The sequence below is a fragment of the Oryctolagus cuniculus genome, chromosome 10, assembly GCF_964237555.1.
Source record: "Oryctolagus cuniculus chromosome 10, mOryCun1.1, whole genome shotgun sequence".
Lineage (NCBI taxonomy): Eukaryota > Metazoa > Chordata > Mammalia > Lagomorpha > Leporidae > Oryctolagus > Oryctolagus cuniculus.
The window spans coordinates 103,883,672-103,911,661 of record NC_091441.1 but is presented as its reverse complement, the minus strand read 5'-3'; the positions used below and the strand labels follow the sequence as shown (position 1 = coordinate 103,911,661).

The window sequence follows — 27,990 nt, the reverse complement described above, 5'->3', positions numbered from 1 at the left end:
AAATAAAAAAGATTGCATCATGTGGGAGCATCACCTGAAACTCAGGTCTAGTGTCCATGAATTAAATTTGATTGGAACTGTACTGAAGCCTATCCATTTAATTGTTGACAGCCATTTCTCAATGAGAATATCAGAGCTGAGCAGTTGTGACAAAGACCACGAGGTCCGAAACACCCAAAAGATTAACCTTCGGGCTCCTTCCAGAAAGTTTGCTTGTCCCTTATCTGAGGCCTTCATGCTTGCTCTGACTTCTGGAACTTTGCACAGGCTGTTGTCTGCCTGGAACAGTGTCCCCCTGACCAGCACACGGCCTGTCCCCAGCTTCTTCCATGCTTCTGCCCACTATCACTTCCTACCATGGGCCGTCTCTTCCCACAAACCTACAAGTCTCCAGAGACGTGGTCAGTCTCATCTTGTAGTTTTCCTTTCTTCATCCAGGCTTACTTGATCTGCATGTATCTCCCTGATTTTCCTGGCCTCTCCCACCTTAGTGTTTAGTGCTTGAGAACAGCAATGCCATCGATCCTGTCCACCTCTGCATCCATCATCTAGTGAGGGCCTGGCACATAGTAGGTGTGAGAAATGTCATGGGTATTTTCTTTTTTTTAATATTCCTGCAGCAAATAACATTTCTTTTTTAAGATTTATTTATTTATTTGAAAGAATTTCACAGAGGAGAGAGAGAGAGAGGTCTTCCATCCACTGGTTCACTCCCCAATCGGCTGCAACAGCTGAAGCTGTGCTCATCTGAAGCCAGGAGCCAGTAGCTTATTCCAGGTCTCCCACGTGGGTGCAGGGCCTAAGAACTTGTGCCATCTACATTTTTCCCAGGCCATAGCAGAGAGCTGGATCAGAAGTGAGGCAGCCAGGATTTGAACCAGCGTCTATATGGGATGCTGGCACTCCAGGAGTGGTTTTACCCACTGCACCAGAGCACCAGCCCCAACATGGGTATTTTCATAAAAGACTTAGCTTAGCCTTAGTGTAGCCATGATAGGCCTCAGTAACATGTAGGATAGAGACGCCAAAACAAAGTAGGCCAGCTGCTGAGTTTGCTCTGCGAACTGTGCACTGCTTGTAATCTTTGTAACATTCAGCAGTTCTGTAACCACTGGATGCTCATTACAAAGTGCTCTCATGTCCCAGTTCCTGGAGTTGTGTTGGCCTTGCTGATACTACAGTGTCACTTCTCTCCCCACCTCCCCTGTCCTAAATCTGCCCAGTAACACTCATCACCCTGCTTTAGGCACAGTGTCAGGTTGGGATTGTACGTCCCAAGTTTCTCATCCAGTGAGGAACTGGGTGAAGGGACCTCTGCGTGGCAGCGACAGAAGGAGCTGAATTTCTGAGGGTGGCGCCTGCTGCCACCTCCTCATCACGGCTCTCAAGACTGGGTAGCAGTAAACACCTCACCTCTGCTTCCCTCGTGTTCCTGAGCCCAGCCTTTGGTGAGCAGATGGTCTCAGGCACGCTCTTTCCCACACTAGGTACTCAGTAAATGTGGACTGGATAACTGATGACAGCAGGACACAGGAGTAGGCTTGGAGCTGGGAGCAAATCCCAAATCCCAACAGTTGGGGAGGGGAAGAGTTGCCACCATGAATTCCTCTATAAACAGAAGACAGGAGGCTGTGTGGGGATGGCGTGAGCAGGCACCTCCTAGTAAATGAGGCCTAGAGGACCAGAGACTCAACCCCTAGCCCTGCTCTCTAAAGCCTCACAAGATCTGCTACCCAGAAACAGAGTGAGCAGCTCCCAGGTTACCCTGGAGACAGTGGTCACATGACCTTGAGCTGGCCAATCACTGTGGTCCAATATTTGGCTAAGGCCTAAGCAAGTGACCAATCAGGTCCCAGGGGTTGGTCTTAGGGGTGGAACCTTGGGGGAGGAGAAGCTCCGTGACTGTTGGGCTGCTGAGACAGTTGGTGCCCACGGCGCCATCTTGAAGGGAAAGCCCACTTGAGAGGGAGTAGGCACAGCCAGGAGGTCAGGGGAGGGAACTCCTGGGGACATCATCCAGCACCCAGGTGCTGCCCTGCCTGATGCCACCTGCCCTTAGACCTCTTGGTTACAACATGCTTTGTTCATGTTAGAAGGCACTTTAAAAAAAAAGATTTATTTATTTGAAAGGCAGAGTTTCACAGAGGCAGAGAGAGAGAGAGAGAGAGAGAGAGAGAGAGAGAGAGAGAGAGGTTTTCCATCTGTTGGCTCACTCCCCAAATGGCTGCAACAGCTGGAGCTGGGCCAGTCTAAAGCCAGGAGCCAGGAGCTTCTTCTGGGTCTCCTGCACAATTTCAGAGGCTCAAGTACTTGGATCATATTCTACTATTTTCCCAGGCCATAGCAGAGGGCTGGATCAGAAGTGGAGCAGCCAGGACTGGAACGGGTGCCCTTATGGGATGCTGGCATTGCAGGTGGGCTATACTTGCTACGCCACAGTGCCGGCGCTGGAAGTCACTTCTGTTGGGCACCAAAAAATATGTTGTGCCCAGCTCGTTAGATCCCTGCAGAGACCCCCAGAGAGTCGATCACACCAAACTGCAAAAGCAAGGTTTATTCTGGAGTACAAGTACAAGCCGCGACAGGGACCCCATCCAACCAACCAGCACAGCGGAGGAAGGAGTGAGGCCCTGGTCTTTGTTTGGGAGAGTTTTTAAAGGAAAAAAGGGCTACATCAGCAGGAAAAAAGAGTTACATACAGCATGGAAGCTTTGGGTACAGGGAGTTACAGCGGGAGCTGTGGGCACAGGGAGTTACTTTGTTTAGCAATCTCTACTGTGCTGTCCCTGGTCTACCGAGCTAGCTGTCCCTGGTAAGCTTTGATATCTCCGGAATGCCTGAATGCCTGCTTTTACAAGGACTCGGGTCTGCTATGGGAAACGGAGGCTGCTTTTTTTATTGTTTTAAAATGGAGTCACTTTGGTTCTTCACTTTGAATTGGATTTTCTGTCACTGGGCATCCAGAGGGTTCTGAGTGTTCCTAACAGGTGGCCAAATGATGGTTCCTGGAACTGAGAGGGATTTAGCCTAGCTACCAGGACCAAATGTGTATCACACAGCAAGACTCCAAAACAAATACCCACAGGCTACTAACCTGAGACCCAGGAGATTCAGACAGAATCTGCTGAGGGTCTGATATTGGCTGGGCCACTTGTGTTGACCACATGAGTGCAATGGGGTTAACCAGGCTAACGGAGGGTCCCATGTCCCCACTTTAGTGGATAAACCTGAGGATAAAATAAGGGAGAAAGCCAGGCCTGACACAGCCCGGGGCCCAGGGTGGCCACTCAGTGAACACCTGCCAAGTTGGCCCCCGTGCACTTCTGCTTCCATTGTAAATCACTGGAAGAGATTTAACTAAATTCAAAAGGCTGGGAGCCCAGGCTCAGGTTAATGAGCTAGGTTAGATGAAATGGAAAGGATGACAAATAAAATAGACACCCAAGGTAACCCTACGAATCCACACCAAAAACTCAGCATCTCCGTCCTACAGCCCACCTGCGCCTCTGGGCCTTGGTACTTGCTGTTTTCCCAGCCTGAAGTGCTCTGCCCATGGCACTGCTGCTCTCCCAGTGACTTCAGCGGGTCTGAAGGTCCTTTGTCACTTTACCTTCCATGGTCCACAGCACCACTGATAGGTTTGCTCTGTCTCTCCCACTAGGCCATGGGCCCAGGAGGATGGAGACCCAGGCCTGCTCCACTCGCTGCTGGGCCCTGGTGTTTGGATCCGGTTGGCAGCAGCAGGGCCTCCGTGAGCAAGGGCGGCAGACCACAAAGACCACATCTCGGGTGGAGGTAAGAGCTGTTCACGCACTGTGGACAGAGCCCCTGCTGTGTGCCGCGCCCTGCACTGGGCTGCCGGCACAGCGCAGGGTGAGGCCTGAGAACCAGGAGAGCAACCCTGTTGTTCTGTGGAGCTGACGCTCCAGGGGACGCACAGTGGACGGGACAGCGCGACAGAAGAGCTCAGGGCTGCAGAGACAGAGTCGGGCTCAGGGGACGGGAGTGCAGGGCTGGGGATGCTGGGGGCAGAGAGGGGCAAGGGTGGGAGAGGAGACACGCCAGGAAACATGGGCCCTGTGGCCACCGTGAGCGGAGACACACCAGGACACGGGCCCTGTGGCCACCCTGAGGACTTTTACTCTGGGTGAGGTCGGAGCCATGGCAGGTGCCACTGAGCAGAGCAGGGGCAGGGGCAGGGGATGGAGTGGGTAAGCAGGAGGGAGAGATGGGGTGCGGGAAGCTGTCCCTGTAGTGGCACAGGCAGGGAGGGCGTCCCTGAGGAGGTGGCATTTGAGCTGAGCCCTTGGTTTGGCCACGTGGCTTGCTGCTGCCCAGGAAGCTTTAGCATCTGCCCCCATGCACATGGAGGGCGCGCCTTGTCTCGGACAGACCCACCGCAGGTCTGAGCCACCTTGTGGCCTCCTGCTCCCTTGTCACCATCATATCCCCACCAGCAGGGGGAATCAAATGCAATCTACAGAGCCCCAACCCCCTCCTGGATCAGGGTCTGTGGGGGAGGGGGGGGGTGGGAATCCTGATCTCCGCAGGCCAGGACAGGACAGCAGGGGGCGCCCTGCCCAGGGCCCTGACGTTATCTGATGCGGCCCCTCCTATGCCTGCTCGTTCCACCTCACCAGTCCTTCCTGGAGAAGCACCACGAAGCTCCTGACCCCAGGCCCCTGTCCCTCTGCCCGCCGCCCCGCCCTGAGTGGCCCTGCGCGGGGTGTGGGCCCCTCTTCTCGGGAACCGTGAGTCCCCAGCTCTTTTTTCTCAGCAGTCTTCTCTTGATCTGTTGGCTTCCGTGAATTCTCTATGAAGACACAAAGCCTGACACCGGTTCTGAGGGGCAAGGCGGTGTGGAGGCTCCCACCGGTGAGAGATGGGGGCGGGGGGAGAGGACCTGTGCACCTGTGTTCCAGCGCCCCGACAAGATGAACGTTTACGACACGTGCTAGAGCTCCCGCTCCCTGCACGCGCCCTGCAGGCTGCGCAGGATGGGAGCATCAACGAAGCAGGTGGGCAGCCCGCCCCCCGCCCCGGCCCTGGAGTCCTCGCTATCAGTCTCTTCATCGTGGGGTGCTTGGGTCCGGGCTCTTGTCTCGAATGCAAGACGGATTACAGGGATGGGTCACGGGTAAAGGTCAGCGGAGGAGGGAGATTTGTTTACACGCCAGGTTGGAGCAGCGCCGGCCGGCTCGGAGGAGAGAGCTGCGGGCGGCAGCAGGGGCGGGGCTGTCTCTGCTCTGGAGGTGTGCGTGCGGGGCGTGGCTGGAGAGGGCTCCGTAGCAGGTGCTGCCGACCCTGTAGAGGCCGGCGTGTTGGAGCCACTCGTGCGGAACCTCCCCAGCCGCAGCCCTCTGCTCTCCCAGTCCATCTCCTCGGGCGGAATGGTCGCCGTCTTGGTGTCCCCTGCAGTGAGTGACTTGTCTCAGTTAGGCATCCCCAGTGCAGGGGCCATTGTCAGCTGACCCTAAGCCTGTTGAAAGGCCCCGTGTTAGTTCCCTGTCTATTCCAGTGGGTCAGTTTCAGCAGCCTTTAAGACCTCACGCAGGGGTTTGGTTATCAGCCTGAATCTCGGCTGTCCCTTTGTAGGTGGTAGCCCAATACACGGTGTGGCTTCCCATGGGGAGATCCCGGTTTTGGTTGGGGAAACGATATCGCCATCCCCCTAAAAGCGTTAAGATCTGAATGGTGTTTTCAACTGAGTCCTCCTTGAGGTGACTGTAGGTGAGGCCATGTCTATCTACTGTTAATCCTTCCTGCTGGGTGCTGTGACGGTACCCATTAGTATGCTAATAACAGATTTCAGTGTAAGGATGGCTGCCCTGAGAAAGCGCCCCTAGAGGGTCGCAGACCTGCCAGCACCCGCAGAGGCTGGTGGGAGACGACGGCATCTTCCATCTGGCAAGGCAGAGGCCAGGTGACCTGCTGGGAGAGGGGCTTGCCATCAGGCCCCGTGATGACACGACTCTGAGGACAGGGGCCCCAGCAGAGGAACTGGCACCCGCGTCAATTAGAAAATCGATTTTCTTACCTGCCACTTCCGGGAGCGGGGTGGTCCCGAGGGCTGCGGGAGCTGCCTGAGTTCCCAGGCCCCATCAGTCCTTGCATTAGGACACGAGGCAACCGGGACTCCTCCTGTCCCCCAGGAACTGCGTGTGAGCAGGTTTCCAGCGCCCTCTTGTTTCCAGTGGGGCCAGGGGCCAGGTGGGCTTCTCGGGTGGGGACAGTCCTTGCACCAGTGTCCTGGCCTCCCACACCCAGAACATTCTCCCTTGGGCTTCTCTGCCCGGTTCCAGTGGCTGCTGCCGTATGGACATTGGAGCCCTCTGCACTGCAGCTTTGCCTCTAGTCCTGGTCACCCGCATGCTGCATCTAGCAGCTGTTCCTGGGGATTTGGGACCCCACAGCCCATCTCTGGAGTTCCCTCCGGATGTCCCTGGCTGGCTGAGGTAGGCAGTAGGACATGTGCTAGGGGCTGTGTGAGTGTATCTGTCGAATCTCTTTAAGGCCTCTCCCAGCCATCCCTGGCTGAAGGTGGATTCTCGTCCCTATGCTGTGTTACCTCCCTGACTGTCACCCAGGGAACTCAGCAGCACAGCACAGCCGAGCGCCCCCTAGGGGCCGTGGCCTTGCCACCTCTCAGACTCCCGACACACGAGCTAGTCCACAGGACCACCTTGTCCTTCGTGCTGTGGGCCTCAGGGCAGGATGAGCACATGTTAGCAGGAGCAAATGTCCCACAGGCCCTTCTGAAGACAGTACCCAGGTCACGAGAGTGTTGGGAGGTGGCACACAGAGCCCGCATCTCTGCCCTGCGTATGGCTCTGAGCCGTATCCCTTGGGGACCACTGTGACTCCTCTGTTGCTATTGGCGGTTCCCGTGATAATTCTCTGAAGCCACTTTTCCATTTATTTTTTTGAATGAATTCCAAGTACTCATTGAGACCTGCTCAGACTGGAGTGAGACAGCCCCTGCTCTCTGCCCGGAGGATGAAAAACCTCCGTGATCCATCTTTGTGGATCCATTTGACTGTAAGATTCGGAAGAAAGGGCCATTCACTAAGGGCCATCGCCCCTCCCCCAGAGACCCAGAAGAGGAGATAGAGAGGAGTGGGGGAGGCGTGGGCAGCCCAGGAAACACTGTCCCCTGCTGGCGGCTTCCCCAGCTGGAGGCAGAGAGGCCCTGCCCTCCTCTCAGCTTGCCCAGTGCCCTCAAAGGCCAGGGTGGAGCTGGTGCCTGTTCACCTGAACGCCTTGTAGATGAGACCCGGCTGTTACACCCACTCTGTGGTCTGCTGCATAAAGGCCTCTGGCTTCTGGGGCACACAGCGCGTGGACTTCGTACCTGGCTCCCACCTGCAGCTGTTGGTGTCCACAGCCAGCTGAGCCCCCATACCATGGCACTCGGGGTCTCTTGTTCTCCACTGGGAATGTGCGGGGCAGTGGGTATGGACTGTCTTAGCTGCCTTGAACTTTGCCTTATTAGACACTAGAGTCTGCCTCCTGGGCGGGGGGGTGGGGGTGAGGTGGGTGGGTGGATCTCAGAGCCTCTTCCCGATGAGCACCGGATACATCGTAGACTTGACACACCCCTCGTCCACCCTCTCTCTGAGAACCACCTTTCTTCTCTTTTTCTACGAGGTCGATGCTGTTAGATCCCCCATAGACATGAGATCAGGGAGCACTTGTCCCTCTGTGTTGACGGATGCACCTATGTACGACCCATTCCACAGTGCATACACGTACCCAGACATCTCCCTGGACCCCATACATGCACGCAGCTATGATTTTTATTCATGAGGAATATTTGCAAATGTGCAAAGAAAATAAGCTCGAGGTGGGTGGCAGTATACAGTTAAGATTTTTGTTTTTGAGAGCGTTTGCAAATGTGAAAAGCCATGGTTCTTGCTGTTTCCCATAGGGGCCCTCTTCTGGCCATGGTTCCTCTGTATCCCATAGGGACCCCCCCCCCGGGCCATGGCTCTTATGTATCCCATAGGGGCCCTCTCCTGGTCATGGTTCTTCTGTATTCCACATTGACTCTCTGACCATGGTTCTTGCTATATCCCATAGGGACCCCCTCTGACCATGGTTCTTGTTGTATCCCATAGGGACCCCCTCTGGCCATAGTTTTTCTGTATCCCATAGGGGCCCTTTCCTGGCCATGGTTCTTGCTGTATCCCATTAGGGACCCCCCCCCTGCCACCCCGGCCCTTGCTGTATCCTAGAGACCCCTTGTCGGCCCTGGCCCTTGCTAGAAGGAGCGGCCGAAGTCCTAGCCATCTGGCTGCCCGGCCTGGGTGTAATTGTGCGCATGTGCTCTACGGGAGCCTTTGCTTTCCTCTGTGTCGTGAGCACTGCTCCTGGTGCGGAGGACTGAGGGGGCGGCTACAGGGCCTGGCTGGGCTGACCGCGGAGTAGGGGTCCATGTCTGCAGGCTGAGCAGGTGGCTGTCAGGCACGGGGCACCTCTGCCTGTGCTCTGCCCTGACTCCTGCTCCTCCCCAGGCAGCAGGGCCTGGGAGGGAAACGGGCAGGTGGGAAGACGTAGCGCCACTTGCACTTTGCAACTCAGGGGCAAGGAGGAGCTCCGTGGAGCTTTGGGGCCGCCAGGGATGGGACTTGCCTGAAGCCTGGGCTTTGCCCTGGTGCTGGGGCCCTTCTGTCGGGATATCTCGCGACACAGCACAAGGTGTGTGGCCGTGGCACTGTCGTATTTATGCTCTGACAAGGACTCTTGTATCTGCTCTGGGCTTATAGCCTAGGCTGATTCGGACTTGCATGATTTGAGGGTCCTGGTGACAAGCCAGCGGCTCAGCACGGGGTCTTGGAGTTTCTTCCAGGACCACGCTGAGCTATCAGCGGCCCACAGTGCGGTCTAGTTCAGGCCTCTTTCCGGGGTTGAATGTCAGTAAAGTCTTCCAAAGCTTTTCCAGCCCTAGGCTGACAGCACAGGGAAGCTGGTATTTTCCTGTGAGTGTGCACTCCAGCTGCTGCACAGGGCCTCTCCATCAAGTGGCAAGATCCCCGTAAACACGGCAGCCAGAGTCATCCCCATACCCCACAAGTCTGCATTAAAGGGGTTGTATTGTTGGCCCTAGAGCATTTCTGGAGCGCAATACTGGGAGTTCCACAAGATGTGCTGAGATCTTGCCCGTCGGAGCCCCTGCATCCCAGGCTGAAGTCAGTTTAACACTGAGGGCGGCATCCAGGAGGACACTGCCCAGTTTCAGTTCCCTGCGTGCATTACCCCTGTGCACAGCAACAGTGTGTGGCTAGCACAGTCCTCTGGGACCAACTGAGGCCTGCGCTGCCAGGCACTTGCTTGGCCACCCAGAGGACTGGCTGCTGTCTGCTGCCGAGTCCCGTGACCACAGTCTGTCCGCCCTCCCGATTGCCTTGGAGAGCCGTGTCATGTCGGGGTGATTGACGTACTGCACTCAGTCCTCTTCCAGGAAAGCGCTGAGGGCTGCAGGGTCCCTGTCCTGTTTCTGGGTGACGTTCACAGCCACCCAGGCCTGGTTAACAGATGGCAGGCTAGCTTCACTTGGCCAGAGCTGCCCAGGCCAGTGGTCCTCGGGAGCCTGGGATGACCAGCGAGGACTTCCTCATAGGAGTAAACGACCACAGGTCCCTCTGTTGGGTGACTTCCTCGCTACCGTATCTTCACATATTAACTAGTAATGCTAACTAGTTGCATGCTAGCTATACTAACTATACTAACTAGTGAGACAAGTAAACACCAACTATATTAGCTAGTTAATGCTAATAACTAACTTCAATACCATATGAACTATACACACAGCAGTAATGGAGGAGATTAATGATGCTATCTAAATTTTAAAAAATTAAAAATGAGAAAATAATGCAAAGGAAAAAATGGAGAAAGAAGAAAATGAGAAAAAAAACAAAAATAGGAAAAAAATGAGAAAAACACAAAAAAATTTAAAATGAGAAAAGGCAGGGCAGGCGTGTGGCACCGTGGGCTGAGCCACCACCAGGGACGGCTGTGTCTTATATAGCCTGCCTGGTTTAAGTCCTGACTACTCTGTGCTTCTGATTCCGCTTCCTGATACTGCATTCTGGGAGGCAGAAGGTGATGGCCCAAGTACCGGGGTCCCTGTCACTCATGTGGGAATCCTGATTGAAGTTCTGGGCTCCTGGTGCAGCCCTAGCTGCTTTGAGTATTTGGGGAGTGAAACAGAAGATGAAAGCGCCCTCTCTCTCCAACTCTTTCAAGTAAATAAATAAATCTATTTTAAAAAGAGAGAGAAAAAAAGAAAAGAACAATGAAAAACAGAAATGAAGAAGTGTCAGACAGGAAAAACAAATGAAAAAGTGAGGAAAGGAGGAAAAAGGAAAACTATAAAGACAAAATGAGAGAAACAAATAATAAGGACACTGAGAAAAAAAAAAAAAAGGATGAGAAAGAAAAATGATCAAACCAAACATGAGAAAGTCAAAGGTCAACTTCAAATGAGAAAAGGAGGGGCCAGCACTGTGGCCCGGTGGGTTGAGCTAGGGCTTTCATCCCTGGCATCACATACCAGAATGCCAGTCCCAGTCCTAACTCTTGGCTTCTGCTCCAGCTTCCTGCTAATATTCCTGGGAAGGCAGTGGGTGATGACCCAAAGTGCTTAGTCCCCTGCCACCCATGTGGAAGACCCAGAGGGAGTTCCTGGCTTTGGCCTGGCCCAGTTCTGTCTGTTGTGGCCATTTGGGGAGCAAACCAATGCCCAGTGATAGAAGGGGTCTCTCCCTCTCTCTGTCTCCCCCTCTCCCCTTCCCATCACTGTCTCTGTTGCTCTGCCTTTCAAATAAATATTTTTACAACATGAGAAAAAGCAAATAATGAAAAGAAAAAAAATAAAAGAGTGAAGAAAACCCCCAGAAACACTCTGGCCAGCCACCCGGTGTTCGGGTGATAACCACAGAGGACACCAGAGTCCACTCGGCCTCACAGACGGTTCTCTAGGCAAGTTACATCGGGAGGAGACCGGCTGTCCCATGCATTTGTGGGGCTGACGCCCTCCCGGAACCTGGCCCCGCGTGCACAGAGTGGCAGAGACGCCTCTCAGATCAGCCTCCTGCGTGTTTGTAGTTGACCCAGGATTAACGGCAGAAACACACAATGACGGTGATGAAAACGAAGCCTTGTAAAGCTCCGGGAAAACTGGAGCAGGATGGATTAGGAGCCCGAGTGACTGAAGGACAGGACTGGGCTTCTGTTTGCCCAGAATGACGGGCTGTCCTCCTCTGCACAAGCACTAATGCGTGGACACTGAGGAGCTGTCCTAGGAGCACATCCTATGCAGATGCCTCAAAGTCCGTAAAACTAGATGGAGCTGGGCCTTAAGTAACGTTGGCCATGGTGAAAACCCAATGCCTCTTCACTTAACCTAAGAACAGAAATTCTATCTCACAATACTCACTACAGGAAGAAGGTAACGGAGTCACAGAAGCAACACAGGGATTAGAATAGGAAGGAAGAATTGAAGCTACTGCATCCACATCTGATAGTTCAGTGTGGCCTGTTAGGAAACCAGGTGGATCTTACAGAATCACTGTTGATCACTGGCTGTGAAAGGAACATTCCACAGCTGTACAGGGAACTCTACCAGCTGTTGAAACCTCTGTGGGGAAAGGGGTATTGTATGTCACTGTCAATTCATTAAGCATGTTCTTTACCATTAGATTAATTAATTTTTCAAAACAGCTTTATGGGGGTGGGTTCATGCTGTTTACTGTGTTGCCAGACAAGTATCTTAAGTCCGTGGTAAAAGCTGTGTGTTTTAGACAATTTGAACCTAAATCTCCAGATTGTAAAATCTACTCCGATATAGATGATAGTGTAGTCGTAGGAAACAATTCTGATGACCTACCCAAGGCAAAGAGGGAATGTTATCAATATTTGAGGTAATATGGCTGGGCAATAAATGATGGCGTGGTTCATGGTCCCACTAACCTGGTAAAATTCTAGGAGTCCTGTGGACAGGTGGAAGGAGAGTGACCCCTGGTGCTGTTCCAGAACAATGTAGAACTCAGCCACTGAGTGCTAACGACCAGCCCTGAAGTCTCACAGTGTTCGTTCTCTGGGGTCGGAGGGCAGCGCAGACCGCATTTAGGGGAGAACTCTCCCATCCCTGTGTGACAGGAAGGTCTCAGGATTTCAAGTGGAAGGTAGAACAGCAGCAGCTCCCCAGTGTTTGAAAGCAAACATACTGGCAGTCCAGAGGTTGTATTTTTAAAGGAAGATATGAACTCTAGACCGGGTGTTGTTTATGGGCAGGGATATGGCTTGTGGTCTCTTTGGGGGTGAGGACTCTTTTACACTAAATTCATTCCCATGAGCGTCTGGACTAAGAGCTCTCCTTCCTCACATCATGTTCTCAATATGCTGAAAACTGAATTGAACTGCTTATCAGGCCTTGATGCCTACCGAGCCTTTGGCTAATTTGTCTAACTCTCCCATGGCACTAAGGACGAGAACAGCTGCCCCACAGGGGTTAACCCGTCCCTGGACAAACAAAAGGGCACAAAAGCCACACAGCGAAATCTCACCTGGAAAGGGCAGACTCAGCAGAGACCGAGGCAAGGGGTCAGCCAGGACAAGGGCCTTGGGGAAGTACCCCGAGAATTCTCGTTGGCTTGCCGGAAATTCCGAGGGTCGGACACATCCGTGGTCATGCTGTTGGCCAATGGGGTCCCGCCTGGTCACGTGAACTAACGCATGCCTGGTTTACAGACGGATTGGCCCCCGTGACTTCTGGCCTGCTCTCTCTCGGACAGCAGCTGCTCTGCGTGCTCTGAACAGTTGCACCTTGGTGCAAAGAGACGCGTCCCAGAGTGCCTAACTCGTCGATTCATAGTCTCCTCTGTGGGCTGTGAGGCGCTCTTTGCAAGAAAGCCAACATCCAAGTCGTGTTTTTACTGACTTTGGTCACTTGCCACAGCATAGCCTTGTCGTGCAATAAATGGCCACAAAATAGTTGGAAGATCAATGGAAAGGAGTTAGGGTTCAGACGCTTATGGGAATGGTGTTTGATGCCTCCACGCACAGAGGCGTTTGCACTGCCCATGTCCCAGCTCACCAGGGAAATAATGGTGTGCTCGCTTTTGATGGTGCAGCAGCTGCCCTTCACAGGACAGTGACACAGACACAAGAAGCAATGCTGTTCCGTAAGTAGCTCTCAGAAGGGACCTTTTATCTGTGACCTACTCAGGACAGGGATACACTTCATGTGTTTGATTGGCTTCTACAGAGGGACAGACCGATCACTGTGCAGGAAACTAAGTGGACAAACAGTCCTTGTGAAACCTGCCTGAAGGTTAAACTCCCAGAGAAACAGAAAGAGTTAACCGAGAAAGATGGCTCTCGGGGCCTGAATCGGATCTTCCAGGTGGATTCTGTAGGCCCTCGCATGTGTGATAGTGACGCTGAGTGTTGCTGCTCTGTACCCGCTGCCGTTCAGGTCTGGGCGTCCCAATTCCAAGCAAGCAGGCTTAGGGATCTAACGCTGTCAGTTCTGTGAAGTCCTGCCCGGCTTCTGCTGACACCCCTACCCTGCTGAATCTGATCAGAGCGCACACTTTGTGGTTAAAGAAGTCCCACAAGGGGCCGGATCACAGCACATATCACCTTATACTCCAGCTGCCCCAGGAGTCATTGAAATTCTTAGTGGGTTGCTTAAAGATCAGTCGAAGCTGTTCCAGATAGTGACCACAAACCATGGCATAAAGACCTAGGGAAAGCTACCTTATCACTAAAAACGGTTTGTGTGTTTGGTCTTTTGTGACTTTTCTGTTAAGGATGCTCTGATGTCAGCCTTCCTCCTCAGTCAACGGGGGTGGATCCACTTTTCCTTTTGAACGTGAACTCCGTTGATGTTTGTTCTTTAGCTTGGTTGAGGAGTAAGGGCAGGGTGATTTGGAAATTGTGGTTCAAGGGGTAGATCGCAGCGGTGTGTGTGTTGTTGCATTATGAGCCTGTGAACCTGGGTTGGGGTTCTGATCGTGATTGATACGACTGTGCACTGACGGCCTCCCTCCATGCTGAGCTCTTCCTTGCAACACAAGCCGTGACTGAGCCTGGTGCTGGCTGAGAGCCAGGAGGCCCACTGCTCCACCCCGGGGGGCCCAGAGCCACATGGGAACTGCTGGCTCCTATCAGGGAGACCTGTGAGTGCCCGCTGACAGCTTGCGACAACACGCAAATGCTAACTTGGGTCTGAGCCTCCCGTGCAAGGCTGACATCTAGAAGCTGAGATGTCCGGCTCCTGAGATGTCCCAGCATTCCCTCGGAAAAGGCATCCGCCGCTGGAGGCTCTGCTGAAGTTCAAGGCCTTTGTCTTCCTTGCCGACAGCCAGCAGCATCCGGACCCACCCAGCCGCACCTTGAAGGGGAGTGTTTTCCTGGACCATTTGGAAGAGGTCCTCGTGGACGCCTGGTGTTTGGTTCACTACTGGCTCTCTGCGCTCGAGTTTCTGTCTTGTATCTGTTTTGCCCATCTTTTCCTATGTTCTTTTTGCTCGTTTTTACTTATTCTGCTTTAGTGATCATTGTAATAAACTGATGGATTCAGGACCTGTTACCTCACTCGGCTTCTCATTGGGTTAAAGGATAAAAGGCCTCACCCTTCTTGGAACAGCTAGAATCCTTGAGGTTAAAATGGTCTCTGGGGATTGGGGAAACCAGATTGTCCTGGCTGGGCCAGTGTGATAGAGGGTTGGGGGGGGAGCAGCTGCCATCTTGGAAGACAGAGAAGCACTGCCCAGGGCTCAGATCCCAGTGGGACCCGGGAGGGAGCAGGTCTGGGAGGGCTCCAGGGGCCGAGGGGACTGACTCCTCCCTGAGCAGGCAGCCCTCACAGTCCACATGGGGGCCCAGCCCCAGGGATGGGACACGCACTTCCCCTGGGCAGTCCCCGTCACCTCAGACTGCTCCTCCCTGCTCGTTGCTTGTCCGGTAAGACGGAGGTTAGGGTCCAGATGCTCAGGACTGAGAAGGACTCTTGCTCCTGCCTCTGAGGGCCCGCTGGAATAGCGCAAGGTGTCTCCTTCCCTTGTTCCTCTATGCAGAAATGATACAGAGGAATATACAGCTTGCCGCTTGTTACTCCAAAAGTAGGATGAGATTAGGCATGACTCTGTGCCATGCTTCGTTCACCTAATGATTTGTTCTGGAACTTTCTCCACACCAGCACACCAAGAGCACCCTCTGTTTCCTTCCACAGCAAAGCTTCAGTCTGCAGGGCATGTGCCCCCTTCAGGCTGCTTCCTAGCACAGGGCAGTCCCAGGGAGCCCCTCTGCCCCTCTGCCCCATCCCCCATCCCCCCAGCCTTCCTGGTCCCCTGGTACCTCCCTTGAGGCCTTCCAGGTGCAGCCTCCTAGGCCAAGGCACTGATGGCCCAGGGTTCTGGCTCAGAGAAGCCCCTCCCCTTGGCCCAGTCAGTGTTCCCGGTGAAGACTCCACTACTCAACCACCTTCTTTTCCATGGGTGGGCTGGGAGGGGCAGGGGTCCCAGGCTGCACCACTGTGAGGGTGACTCACCTTCTGGTTCCTGCCACACAGAAACCCACCGGTGACACTCAGAGGTTCCACCATCTCAGAGACTTGCACGCACCCCCACTCAGCCTGGCCCTAGAGAAGAAAAGCATAGAAGTTTCTGGTCTTTGGCCAGAGCCCAGGCTCACCAGGCCACCACCAGCCCCCAAGAGGGAAGAACAACCAGCAACCGAATGACTGCCTCGGAGCTCGCCCTGCACCCAGGAAAGACTGCACAGTGAGGCAGGGCTCAGGCTCAAGGACGCCAAGTCCACAGAGGCTCCTGAGAACTCACCAAGGCCCTGGGGGTGGCAGTTGAGGGCCCCAAGGAACAGCCGAGGAAGCAGGGTCCTGGCCTGGGAGGCCCCAGGAGACACCAAAGCACACAGCTGTATAAAGGCCATAGGCTCCCAGGACACAGCGACAGCGGGACTGAACCACACCCTGATGCCACGTGAGTGAGCTTTCTCCTGCACACCTGCACTGAGAAGGACACTCACTTCCTGCTGATACCCCTTGCCCAGGGAGGCCTGCAGAAGGACATGACGTGCAAGGGCCTGTCAGGGCTCTGCTACCCCTTAGCCCCTCTTCAGCCTCAGAAGGCTGCCCCCAGGCCCTGACCCACAGGGCGTCTCACTGCTAGTCTTGGACCTGGAACTCTGCCCTGGAAGGTGCCTCCTCCCAGCAGCCTTAGGGCTCCTTGCCCAACCCCTGCCAATGCCCATCACTTTGCCTGGAATGGTTTTCCCAGGATTTGAGCTCACCGGGCAAGTTAGGAGGCAGCCCTGGAAGAGGGGCCTGTGGCTTCAGAACTCCATACTGTGAGCTCTGTGAGGCAGCAACTAAAGCAACGGATGAATGAATGAATGAATGGATGGGAGGTGGATGTGTGAAGCTGAGCTCAGTGCACCCCCACGTGGTATTTCCAGAGTATTTCCCACTCCCAGTTCTATTTTCCAGTACCCACAAGTCCACTGCAACCACTTTTCAAGGGAGACAAACTTGAATACAAGGACACTGGGCAGTTAGAGCCATTGCACACTTGACCTTGCACAGAGACCATGATGCACACGGCACAAACAGCGATGCCTTCGCGCTCTGTACCACAGTGGGAGGGCTCACTGGGATTAAACCCCACACGGCAGACGGCTGAAGTCCCCCTTGGCCTTCCCAGGTCTGAGGAAGCAAAGGGCTGTGTGCCAACATTCAGGAATCCAATGCACACCGGATTTTATCGCCAGAGAGTAAGGGAAGTAAAAACCTACTTAACCTCCAAACCAGATGACTTTCCTTCCCATCCATTCCCGTCCTGGTAATGGGACAGGTCAGAGGTCAGAGTGCCTGTGTGTGGTCCAGCCATGAAGCCCTGGGAATAACTTTGCCACCCGCCCAGCCCTTCTGACCAGCCTTGACTGCCCGGCTCCTCCCCATGCTCACCAGAGCCAGAAACGGAAAGCAGGTACGGCAGCCCCCCGCATGCACAGAGGACCTGTTCCAGGACCCCCGGCAGATGCCTGAAACTGCCGACTGAGGGACCCTTATAATCGAGTGCCCTCTCCCTGTTAGCCGAGCCCATGCCATGCGCTGTGGCTGTGGACTTTGCGATTGGAGATGCGGCAGCAGAACCAGCCGAGGTTTCCTTTTCCTCCCGCACAGCACCACCAAGAGGAGATTCGTTCTTTTGGTAGATTCAGCAACCTCAGGATAGGAGGTTTTTCTTTTTTAATGAAGTCCAGAACGTTTACCATTTCACTCCAAGGAAGCACTTTGCAGCTTAGTTTTGGCCCATGCAAATTGCTGACTCCACCTCTCTTGCACCTTGTGTCCTTATTACATAAAAGTGTTACTTGGACACACGTTCTGCAATATCCCAACAGCTGACCTGAGATCTGAGACCGTGACTACGTGACTAACAGGTGAGTAAATACAGTGTGGATACACTGGACAAGGAAGATTTGTGTCCTGACGGTACAGTGTGCGATGGCGTGAGATGTCCTCACCCTACTCAGAAGGCTGTATAGGTTGAAAGCTACGAAGTGCCCTTTTCTGGAACTTTCCATGTAATGTTTTTGGGCTGCAGTGGGCCACAGGTAACTGAAACCACAGAAAGAAACTGAGGATAAGGCAGGGCTACTGTAATCCCCAGCAACAAGTGTTCCAGATGCCTGCGTGTGAGCCCCTTATTCTAGAAGGACACTGGGCTCGCTGCCTGGCACTTCCATGTGGGCATCAGTGCACATCAGCCTGGGTCCCACAGCCCCTTGAGGTGTCTCCTTGCCCCAGGGGCCCAGGGGACAAGGTGCAGAGGAGTTACTGGTAGCAGAAGACTCCCAAAGCCACTTTTAAGCTGCCTGGAGCCAAGGGCAGCCACGTGCTAATGGGGACAAGAGACCTTGGGAGCAGCAGCCCAGAGTGCTTGTTTTGCATTTCTGATTTCCACTTGACCACAGCCACAATAGAAGAGAGAGCTGGAAGGGTCAACTATGTGTGCATGTATGTGTGCAAGTGAAGAGTTAAAATTGTATATGTGTGGGTGTCAAGAGTTAAGCTTAAGCTTACAGGTTTAAAAACCTTCCTGGTGCAGCTGTGAAAATAAGAGTAAAGTAGCACCTTGACAGTAGGGACTCCATTTTGGAGCACTTGAGACTGCATTCTGGGAAAGCAACCCCCCCACCGTGAGACTCTGGTCTGAAACTATGATCTCAAATAGTCGGACAATAGCAGTGCACTACACCACCCTTGGCAACGCACAAAAACCCCCTAGCATGATTGCTCAAGCTTAAAAGTAGAAAGGTTGCACCTGGGTTACCTGGGCTAATAATGAAGATGTGATTTGTCTATGTCTTAAAATCATAATTTCTGATTGTAAGATTTTAGCAACCGCTTAGCAACCGTGTATTCTCTCCCTCCTCCCGATTTTGCGGTTTTTGCTTTTATAAACCCTATGCTGTAGTTCCTCACTGCTCCTCTGTCCTTGTCAGAGGGCCCCAACATGTTGGATCAATAAATTTAACCCTTTGCTGGTTGCATGAGAGAAAAAGTCTCTTGGAGTTGTTCCTTGGGCGGTGGGCTTTTTTTGGACCCTAACACAAGTGCACGCATGTGTGTGTCTCAGTCTTCAACTCCACGTCAACTGTTCACACTGGGGCAGTCCAGTTGCCCTTACCCATTGTCTCCTCTCCTGTCTGTCCAAGATGAATGACTGGTCTTTGTTTTCATCCCTTTACTGCAGTTCTTGTGGGAAGTGAGCTGAAGGAAAGACTCACAATGCTGCTCTTCCCCAGTGAGAACAAGAATATTCTATGCTCTGGGGGTGGCCTCTGGGATTGGCTTCCTCCACTCACTCCCTCTCCACTCCAGGGAAAACATCTTTTTTTTTTTTTTAAGATGTATTTATTTGAAAGTCAGAATTAGAGAGAGAGAGAGAGAGAGGTCTTTGATTTGCTGGGTCACTGCCCAAATGGTTGAAGCTGGGTCAGTACAGGAGGCAGGAGCTTCTTCCTGGTCTCCTACCTGAGCGCAGGGTCCCTAGCACTTGGATTATCTTTCACTTCTCTCCCAGACCATTAGTAGGGAGCTGGGGAGGAAGTGGAGTAGCCAGGATTGGAACCGGCACCCAGAGGCTTAACCTACCACCCCACAGCGCCCGACTCTACACTTTTCTTGGTGTTTTGAAAACATGCGCCACTTGCTCTCACTTCCTTAATTAGGGAGATCTCTGTAAGCAGGATCTGACACATTATCAGATCAGTTAGCTGACTGCTTGGTTGGATTACATTTGAGTGTCTTTCTTTAAATAGAAACACAGACAGGGAAAGAGGTGGAGAGGGAGACAGACATTCCCTCTACCGCTTCACTCGCCAAAATGCCTGCAACAGTCGGGAGTGGGCCAGGCCGAAGCCAGCAGCCTTGAGCTCAATCCAGGTCTCCCGCGTAGGCGGCACAGACCCCAGCCCTGGGGCCATCAGCGCTGCCTCCCAAGGGTGGGGGTAGCAGCAGCCGGAAGCCGGCCCAGAGCCGGCGGCGCAGGCCAGTGGCGTCATCAGGCCGCGCGGACCAGCTGCGGCGCTGAGGCGCTGAGCCGGAAGTCGCGGAGGCGGCAAAGCCACAGCGGGAAAAATGAGCTGTCGCGGGCTCTTAAGCTCCGTGTCGGGCTGTGGTGGCCTCGCCTGGACCCCGCGCGCGCTGTGCCCCAGGTCTCTTGAGCGGGGCTTGCGCCCGGAAGCTCTTTCTGGGCAAAATCGAGAAGGTGAGGTGAGCCGGGGCTGACCGTTGCGCTCCCGCCGCCGCTCCTCGCCGGGGTCAGGCGCGGGGGTGGTGGGAGGGGATGGCGGCGAGCTTTGTCAGCGTCCGCAGGCCTGCCCGACACCGGTCCCTCCTGGAACTGCGGATCCCGAGCCCCGTCCGTGCCTGGCCGGGGAGAGGGAGCCCCGTTCCGGGGCGTGAGTCCCGGGCGCTGAGGCCTTGACATTGCTGGGTGGATTCGTTGAGGGAGATACGGGAAGCCACGGATGTAGCGGGGCGGGGGGGTGGGTGGGTGGGGGGGATTCCTCAGCTGCAAGGGACTGAGCCGCAGAAGAGAATCATTGTGGCCGACACGCAGGTTCTCGTCACAGTGTTCTTTGGGGTGGAGCGCTTGAGCGGCATTACAGATGGCGGACGCTGAGACAGCGTGGAGGGCTTTGTCCCGGGAGGAAGTGGGGAGCTGGGTCTGGAGCGTGGGGAACGGTTTTTCTCCAGAACGCCGGGCTGTGCCTGTGTGTGCACCAGCCTGAGGGCACAGGCCTGCAGCAGGGCGGCGAGGACAGTTAGGGGCAGGCTCTCCCTTCTGTCACTTCCTGGTGACGCAAGTGCGTCTTTCCAGCGAGATTTCTCTCCTTAACTCCACAGTTCATTGCCACTTTTCTACTCAGAATCTCTGCTATGATCCCACAGGCATCTCTGATTGGCATTAGCATATCCAAAACTCAGCTCCTGGTCTGCTCCTCCCACTGCCTCCACCCCCTTTAAAAAATCTATTTGTTTGTTTGAAAGTCAGAGTTAGAGAAAGAGGAACAGAGAGAGCGTTCGTCTGCTGGTCACTCTCTACGTGGCCTCAACAGCCAGAGCTGGGCTAGGCTGAAGCTAAGAGCTTCTTCCAGGTCTCCCATGTGGGTAGCAAGGGCCAAAGCACTTGGGCCATCTGCCGCTGCTTTCCCAGGCTATTAGCAGGGAGCTGATCAGAAGTGGAGCGGCCGGCACTGGCTCACTAGGCTAATCCTCCGCCTTGTGGCCCGGCACACCGAGACCCGCGAATGCCGGGAAGCGCAGGAGCTCTCCCTCCTTCCGCCCTGTATCTCCCAGGTTCCTCCTGATGGGATGGAGCCGCCCCCTCGGAGGCAGGTCCCCACGCGTACACAGACTCATCTGGGCTCCACAGACCCTCACAGCTGTCCCGGGTTGTCGCTCCCGGTCTTCGTGGAGGAACGACACAGGACCCTGCGCTGTTCTTTAGTCTGCTCGGCCCTCCCCGGGTTTGCTGCTGGTTCTTCCCGGGTTGGCTACCGACCCTTCCACCTCCGTGGAAGGGCGGTTCCCCCTGCCACATTCCCCACTTCTGCGGGGGAGGGCACACCGCCGGCCGGCTCTCTCGGGGGCTGCACAGGTGTTCCCTCAGATGTTCCCCTTAGATGTTCCTGGTGCATGTTGTCTCTCTCCTCCTTTATAGTCCTCTTCCGCCAATCCCAACTCGGCTGCCCACACGCCGAGTACGCTGCTCTCCTCCAATCAGGAGCAGGATCAGCTCCTGGAGGTCATCACTCAAGTTGGCAAGAGGCAGCTGCATAGAAGCTGTTTTTCCTCTCCCAGCGCCATATTGTGGGAGAGCAGATGCATAGAATAAGTCTTAATTCCAGTAACAGTATAGTCCAAGTTGCTCCCCACACCGGGTCCCCAATCTTTCCCGTCCCCAAGTCAGGAGCGGGGCGGGCCCAGTGTGCGCAGACGCCCTGTGGCTCCACCCTGCACCTACTCCCGGCCCCCTGATTCAGTCACAGTGGCACCCGGACCAACGCCCCAGCACTAGTGGCCCAAGGTCAACAACGAGTCCCAGAACCGAGATCCTAAAAAACGAATTTGCTCTTGGACGTGCATAATTCAATTAAAACATCACCTAGCCACCTCCTTTCTCCCTCTAGACATCAGAATGACATCTGGGGAAGCCTCACCAGGTGCTAATTTCATGGGAAGCCAACGACTAGGGCCAGGCACCTGCACTGGGCCCACAGACACAAACAGCTTCATCCTGGCACTGCGCTGTGGCTGTGGCACAAGGCCCCATAGCCAGGTCACTACTTAGGCTGTGAGCAATTAACTAGTTCAGCCTTGGCCACCCTGCAGCTGTGGGCACTGACTGGAACCATGGTGCTGATCTCTGCACCCACTTCCCGTGGTCCAGCAGTGCTGTGCACCTGTCCTGGATGAGCCACCTCAGAACCTGCTCCATTCCCAGAGCTGCCTGGTTCTTGTATCATTTTTGTTGTATGATGCTCTTCTCAGATACACTCCACTCCATGTACTTGGCCTAAGGAAGTTCTTGTCACAGGTCTCCTTCCACACTTAGCCCCTGGGCCCAGGTCTGGCCAGCTGCTCCCGGGTGCTGATGCCCAGGCTCTGCCCCAGCTGCTCCCTGTGTGGGGCAGGAATCAGCAGCCACCTGGGCCTGGGAGGAACCGCTCACTGGGGAGGGGCCTGGCTCTTCATCTCGGCCTCAGTTTCCCTGTTTGTGAAGGAGGGGCCAGTGCCCACAGCCCAGGTCTGCAGGGGTGGAGCTGAGGCTGTGAAATGCAAGCTGAGCCTGAGGCAGAGGCCCAGCTCCACAGGGAGCCAGTGGGGGAGGGGAGGCAGCCCCTGGACCTGGAGCCTGAGCCCCCCTCTCAAGGGGGGGAATTGCTCTGCCTCCCTGGTGTCAGGGAAGGGAACCCAGGCAGACTGTCACGTGGGCGTCCAGATGCCAGAACTCACTCTCCCTGCACACACAGGAGGAGGAGCCTGCGGATGGACGTCCCCAGGGACAGCCCTGAACCACTGAAGATCAGGGACACTGGGTCCCATCCCTCAGGACCTTGGTTCACTCTGCCTTGTGTTTGTCCCCAGATGGGGACAGAGGCTGTGACCTGAGCTGCAGCAGTGGTGGGATCTTAAGCAGTCACCTTGCAGCCTTCTGTACTTTCCCAAACACTAAAGACCCCTTTCTGTCCGAGTGCTGCCTTGAGGTGCACTTTGGGCACCCACCACCAAGGCATTCCCTGTGCCCCCCAGGCCTGTGGGGTCTCTGGGGCTCTGATTCCCCAGCAGCGCAGCTCTGTGCACTGGGAGTCCCTCGGCCCAGTATCAGACACTGCATGTGGACAGGTTCCTGGCTGAAACTCCAACTCCAACTGCGCCCGACCAGGGAGGCTGCAAGCACCTGCAAAGGGCGGGTGCATTCCTGAGCACTTGTAACCACTGGAGCCACAGACCCTGGGCCCTGGTGTTGCCAAACCTTCCCCTGTGCCCAGAGAAGCCCCAACAGCTCCGTGTGATTGAAGGTCTCAACATCAGCACCACAACTTTGCACACAGCACAAACCACAGCAAACTTAACTGAGCTGCGACAGTCCCCCAGGCTGCCAGTTTGCAGCCTGGTGTGTGGGTGGATCCTGCCTGTTCCTGGTGTCCTGGATCTCTGGGGAGACCCCAGCAAAGCCACTTCCCTGAACTCTTCTATGTTCTTGGTCCACGGCTGGGAGCTTCGCAGCCATAACCTCACTCACTCTGGCCCCAGCACTTGGAGGCAGGATGACCACCACCATTACCCAGTATGGGGGGCTGCAGGTCAGGTCCATACAGGATGTGGGAAGCAGGGAAGAGGCAGCACTCCTGACTGGGCTGGAGAAGTGTCAGAGAAGGCAAGATGGCTTAGAGCAGGCACCGGGGGTTCCCTGTGGGCAGGGGGGGGAGGAGGGGCACAGGGAGGTGCAGGTGCCCTCGTCCTGGCTGCTCCTGGATCTCCCTGAGGGCAAAGAAGGGGAGAGAGCCCCAAATCAGGCTTGAGGCCTCCAACAGGGGAGGGACAGAGAGGCAAGGAGAAGGGGCAAGGACAAAGGAAGGACAGTGGGGTCACAGGAAGGAGCCAGCTCCCCCACAGCCCCAGGACCCACAGAGACTGACAGCTCCCAGAACCCTGCCCAGACATCAAAGGCCTCTAAGGACCCAGCCCTACCCAGCAGCCAGGGGAGTCTGGTGCTGTTCCGGGGGCTTCCTTGGAGGCAGGTTCTCCTGTCACTCACACCCACTTGACAGAGCCAGAAACAGAGTCCCAGGGGGTGGGAAACCAAGGCAGTGGCAGCCTTGGGCACTGGAGCCGGGACTCAGCCCAGGCCCTGTGCGCGGCTCCAAACTACCTTCTCCAGGCTTCCAGCGCCCCGCTCCCCGTGTGTGAGCACAGGTGCCTAAACCCACAGAGTCCTTCATGTTTCTCCAGCCACTATTTATTGACCTAACTGGTTTCTTTAAACCATAAATCAGTTAACTTGCAGGCACAGAGGCAGTAGTGCAGGGCAATCCATGGGCACCAAAAGAGGCAACGAGGTTCTTCCCAGGCAGCAGCTGCTCCCCGGGGACGGAGCAGCCATGGGGTCCTGTCCTTGGGGCAGCGAGGATGAGGGACATTCAACGCCTGTTCCTGAAGGGCGAGGATTCTGAGCTGGGTGTCTCGGAGTCCATCTTCCAGTGGACGCTCGTGGTGACGTGGGGGCAGCCAGAAAAGCCACAAGGTCCTGTCCTTGGGACAGCAAGGACGAAGGAAACTATTCGCTTGGAGTTCACCGAGGCAAGGATTCTGAAGCTGGAATCTTGGAGTCCGTCTTCCCGTGGAAGATCATGGTGACCTGGGTCACCAGAGACAGCTCTGCTGCAGCATCTGCTGTGTAGACCCTTTGGTGGCCCCTGGATCCTCTTTCAGTTGAGAGGTCAGAGGACTCGGGCAGGGACAATCTGACAGGGGAGAACATGGCCCTGTCATGCCATGGCCTGGTCACTGGTTCCTGTCCCTTTGAGACCCCAGGGCACTTTGGTGACAAGGCCAGAGACCAGCAGGGAGGTGGCAGGTGCCTCATCCAAGCCAGAGGAGATGCCTACCCTGGGGATCAGTCCCCAAGGATAGACACGGGGAGGCAGTGCTGGAAGAACAGAGCTGTAGTGATGCCAGCGCCCCAGCCAGGCCCCAACACAGCCCCAGCTTCTGGCCTGGTCTACAGCTCACGGCAGGGACCTCCGAGCCCAGCAGCCACAGAGGGGTCCCCTCTCTCACGTGCTCACCCCCCGTCGGGCACCGTGCAGGACCTTGTGTGTAAGACTGTGGCCCTCAGACACCCATCGTCCAGGGGGGCACGTTGAGGCTCCAAGGACTGAAGGGCCCCACTCGAAGGTCAGGGGCTCTCAGGAGGGATGGGACCCGGACGTCTGAGTCTCAGAGGAGCAGATGCACTCACCTCCGTCCGCGCCCATGGGGAATGGGCCAGGGGCCTATGGCACAGGAGCCATGGCCTGCAGGAAGGACAGAAATGCCCAGGACACGGTCTCCCTGCACCTGGCAGCCCCACCTCCACCTGCCCAGCGTCTGCGCTCCTTTGTCCAGGTGGGAGCTGCTGCATCTCCCATGGAGACCCCGGGCAGTCCCACTCGCCCCCGCCCCTATGTACTTGCTCCATTCCTGCACACAGATGCAAAGCCAATGGACACCCTGGCTGTCTGGGTGACCCCATCCCCCATGGGTGAGTCCCTTACCATCAAGAGGTCCTTCAAAGGCAGTCTTCTTGCTGGTGCAGATCAGGTTTCTGGGGCTTCTTTGGATCCTAAACCTTGCAGAGCCACCAGGACTGGGCAGTAGTTACCTGTGCAGGGGAGAGAGGAGAACGCACTGCCACCACCCCTCCCCTGCAAACATGGGAGACCACAAAGGAGAATCCCCCCAGGCTCCATCTCGCAGTAACAACCCTTTCTCCCGCCCCCGTGTAGACAGCACCTGTCCCACCTGACAGCCTTCTCAGCTTGGGCCAGGAGCCGCCATGGACACCTCCTGCCCCACTCTGCTGAGGGACGCAAGAGCCACTGGGGATACAGAGGGCTTGGGGGGCCGCAGTAAGTCCCTGCCCCCGGACGTCCCCATCCAGGATGCGATCCTGGCCTCGGGATTCTTCTCCCTCTCCCGGGGCTCCCAGGAAGGGAGACGAGTGGTGCACAAATGAAAATGGAACAACAGAAATCAAATGAACAGAAATCAAAAAACAAAAAGGAACAAACTCACTCTGCTCCTGTTACCAACAGAAACCATGAACTGTAAATACTACACCATACCAGCCACGGAGACTGTTCTAGTGGAATAAAATGTTAAAATGGAAAACACAAAATGAATATGAATGGTGGCAGGAAACAAAAGTAATAGAAAAATTACAAAGTCATCAAAATGGAAAAAGAAAAAACAAATTTGACCAAACAGGAGCAGCAGGATCCGATTCTTCCTCCGGATTCCACTCCCTCACCAGGGTTCTCCCAGGAACGGTCAGCAGGGCTGACGTCTGGGAGACCCTGAGCCAGCAGCTGACACAGATCAGCTCTCACGGCTCAGACTACTTGAGCACAAAAGAAGATGAAACAAACAGAAATCAAATGAACATAAGACAAAACAAAATGGACAAAGCTCACATCACCAACAGAAAACATGAACTAAATGAACTCAACTAGACTACCCTATCGAAACAGTTAAAAGTGAGAAACCACAAAAAAGGAATAAAGCATAAAGAAAAAAATCTCAAGAATTAACTGTAGTAACAAGCAAGCAGACGACTTACAGTCTTATTTAAAAAAGGGACTAAAAATGAGAAAAAAAAAACTCAAAGTGAGCAAAGGGAAACCCAATACTGGGAGAAAATATAAAGAACAACCACAAACAAGAGAAAAGCCCATGAAAAAAGTGAAGAGAAAATCCAAATAGAAATGAGATATCCTAGGAAAATCAATAAGAAAGGGAAAAAGAATATGAATAACGGAGGAAATCAAAATAAATAAAATAGAAAAAAAAATAATCAAAACACAAAAAAAAACAACAGCAGCTTGAAGAACAAAAACCAAACAAGGGAAACTCAGGCAGCTGTTCCCAGCCCCAGGTCACCGGGACAGCGCTTCCTGGGCAAATGACAGAACCCAGGCCCAGCCAAGGCTTTGTGCAGGCAGCAGGCATGACGTCACAATGGCGCCTTCTGATGTCAGAGCAGGAAACCGCAGAAGGTGCTGCCCCACGCTGGTTTGCACAGGAACTTTTCCACTAAAAAAAAGAAAAGAGAAATTCTTTCTTAGGTTGAAGAGAGAGATATTAGTGTTTTGAGAAATTAAACCCTGTAGGATATTTCGAAACCTTTTCATTTCTAGTCTTAGCATCTTTCATAATTTTGCCTTTTGCAGACTCAATGTATCCACTCCTTTCTCTTCAACCCCTGAATGATCGCCTCAAACCATGGTGCAGCGTCACTGGCATCGCAACACTACATCAAATGTTCTGTCACTCAAGTCAGCGGTGCTGTGACGGAGCTGTAAAGCCATGGCTCACGGGGCCTGCGTCCCGAACGAGTGTCTGTTCAGGTCCCAGCTGCTCCACTTTTAGTTTTAAAGGGATTTCTTTATTTATTCGAAGGCAGATGGAGAAGGACAGAGAGGGAGACAGAGAAGGTCCCCGTGTTAGCACCACAAACTGTGCACAGCAGGAGCCACAGCAAACGTGACTGACCTGGGCCACCCCACAGGCTACCAGTGTGCAACCTGGTGGGGAAACCTTTCCTAAAGAGGCTGCAGGGGGGGCTCCTACAGGCCCTGGTGTCCCAGATCTCAGGGGAGACCCCAGCACAGCCTCTGTCTGCCCTGAGTACTCCCCTATGGGCTCATCCACTACTGGGAGCTTCGCAGCCATAACCTCACTCCCTCTCTGCTGCCCATGGCCCTGGCCCCTCCTGCCAGAACTGGGCGAAGGAGTCACAGCACCCGGGCCACCAGCGCAGCCCAGAGCTCAGGCCTTCCCTTGGGCTGCGCATGGACCTCGAGGCCCCGGCAGCACCCGTTCTCCTGAGATCCCCGCAGTCCACGTGGGTGTAAGAGGGGACTGGGCTTGACCAAGGAGAAACAAAACTGGGGCCTAATCAGGGGTCCTGCTGCCCCTGCCCCAAGAGGACGCCCACAGCCCCAGTCTGCTCTTCCCTGTGCCCAAAACCACACCCCACATAACCCGCACACTACCCAGGGCCCAGGTTCAACATTTCCTGGGACCTCTGCGAGTCAATAGAAAACATTCCTGATATTTAACACCTGGATCCTCAAGGGGAGATGCCCAGGACTCTGGGGCTTCCAGCCAGCAGGTGGTTCTAATCCCGG

General features: G+C 54.7%; 1 long non-coding RNA gene and 1 other non-coding gene across 2 annotated transcripts; one reads left to right on the top strand and one right to left on the bottom strand.

Annotated features, from left to right (window-relative positions):
* The first annotated feature begins 1,035 nt into the window (after positions 1 to 1,035).
* Positions 1,036 to 26,036, top strand: LOC127492363 (uncharacterized). Its single transcript, XR_007921725.2, has 3 exons — positions 1,036 to 2,812; positions 3,662 to 19,799; positions 25,588 to 26,036. It is a non-coding gene; the product is annotated as an uncharacterized lncRNA (long non-coding RNA).
* LOC103349137 (uncharacterized) lies at positions 24,038 to 25,741 on the bottom strand. Its single transcript, XR_011379251.1, has 3 exons — positions 25,604 to 25,741; positions 25,357 to 25,463; positions 24,038 to 24,564 (listed from the first exon to the last, which is right to left on the bottom strand). It is a non-coding gene; the product is annotated as an uncharacterized protein (transcript).
* Positions 26,037 to 27,990: the final 1,954 nt, after the last annotated feature.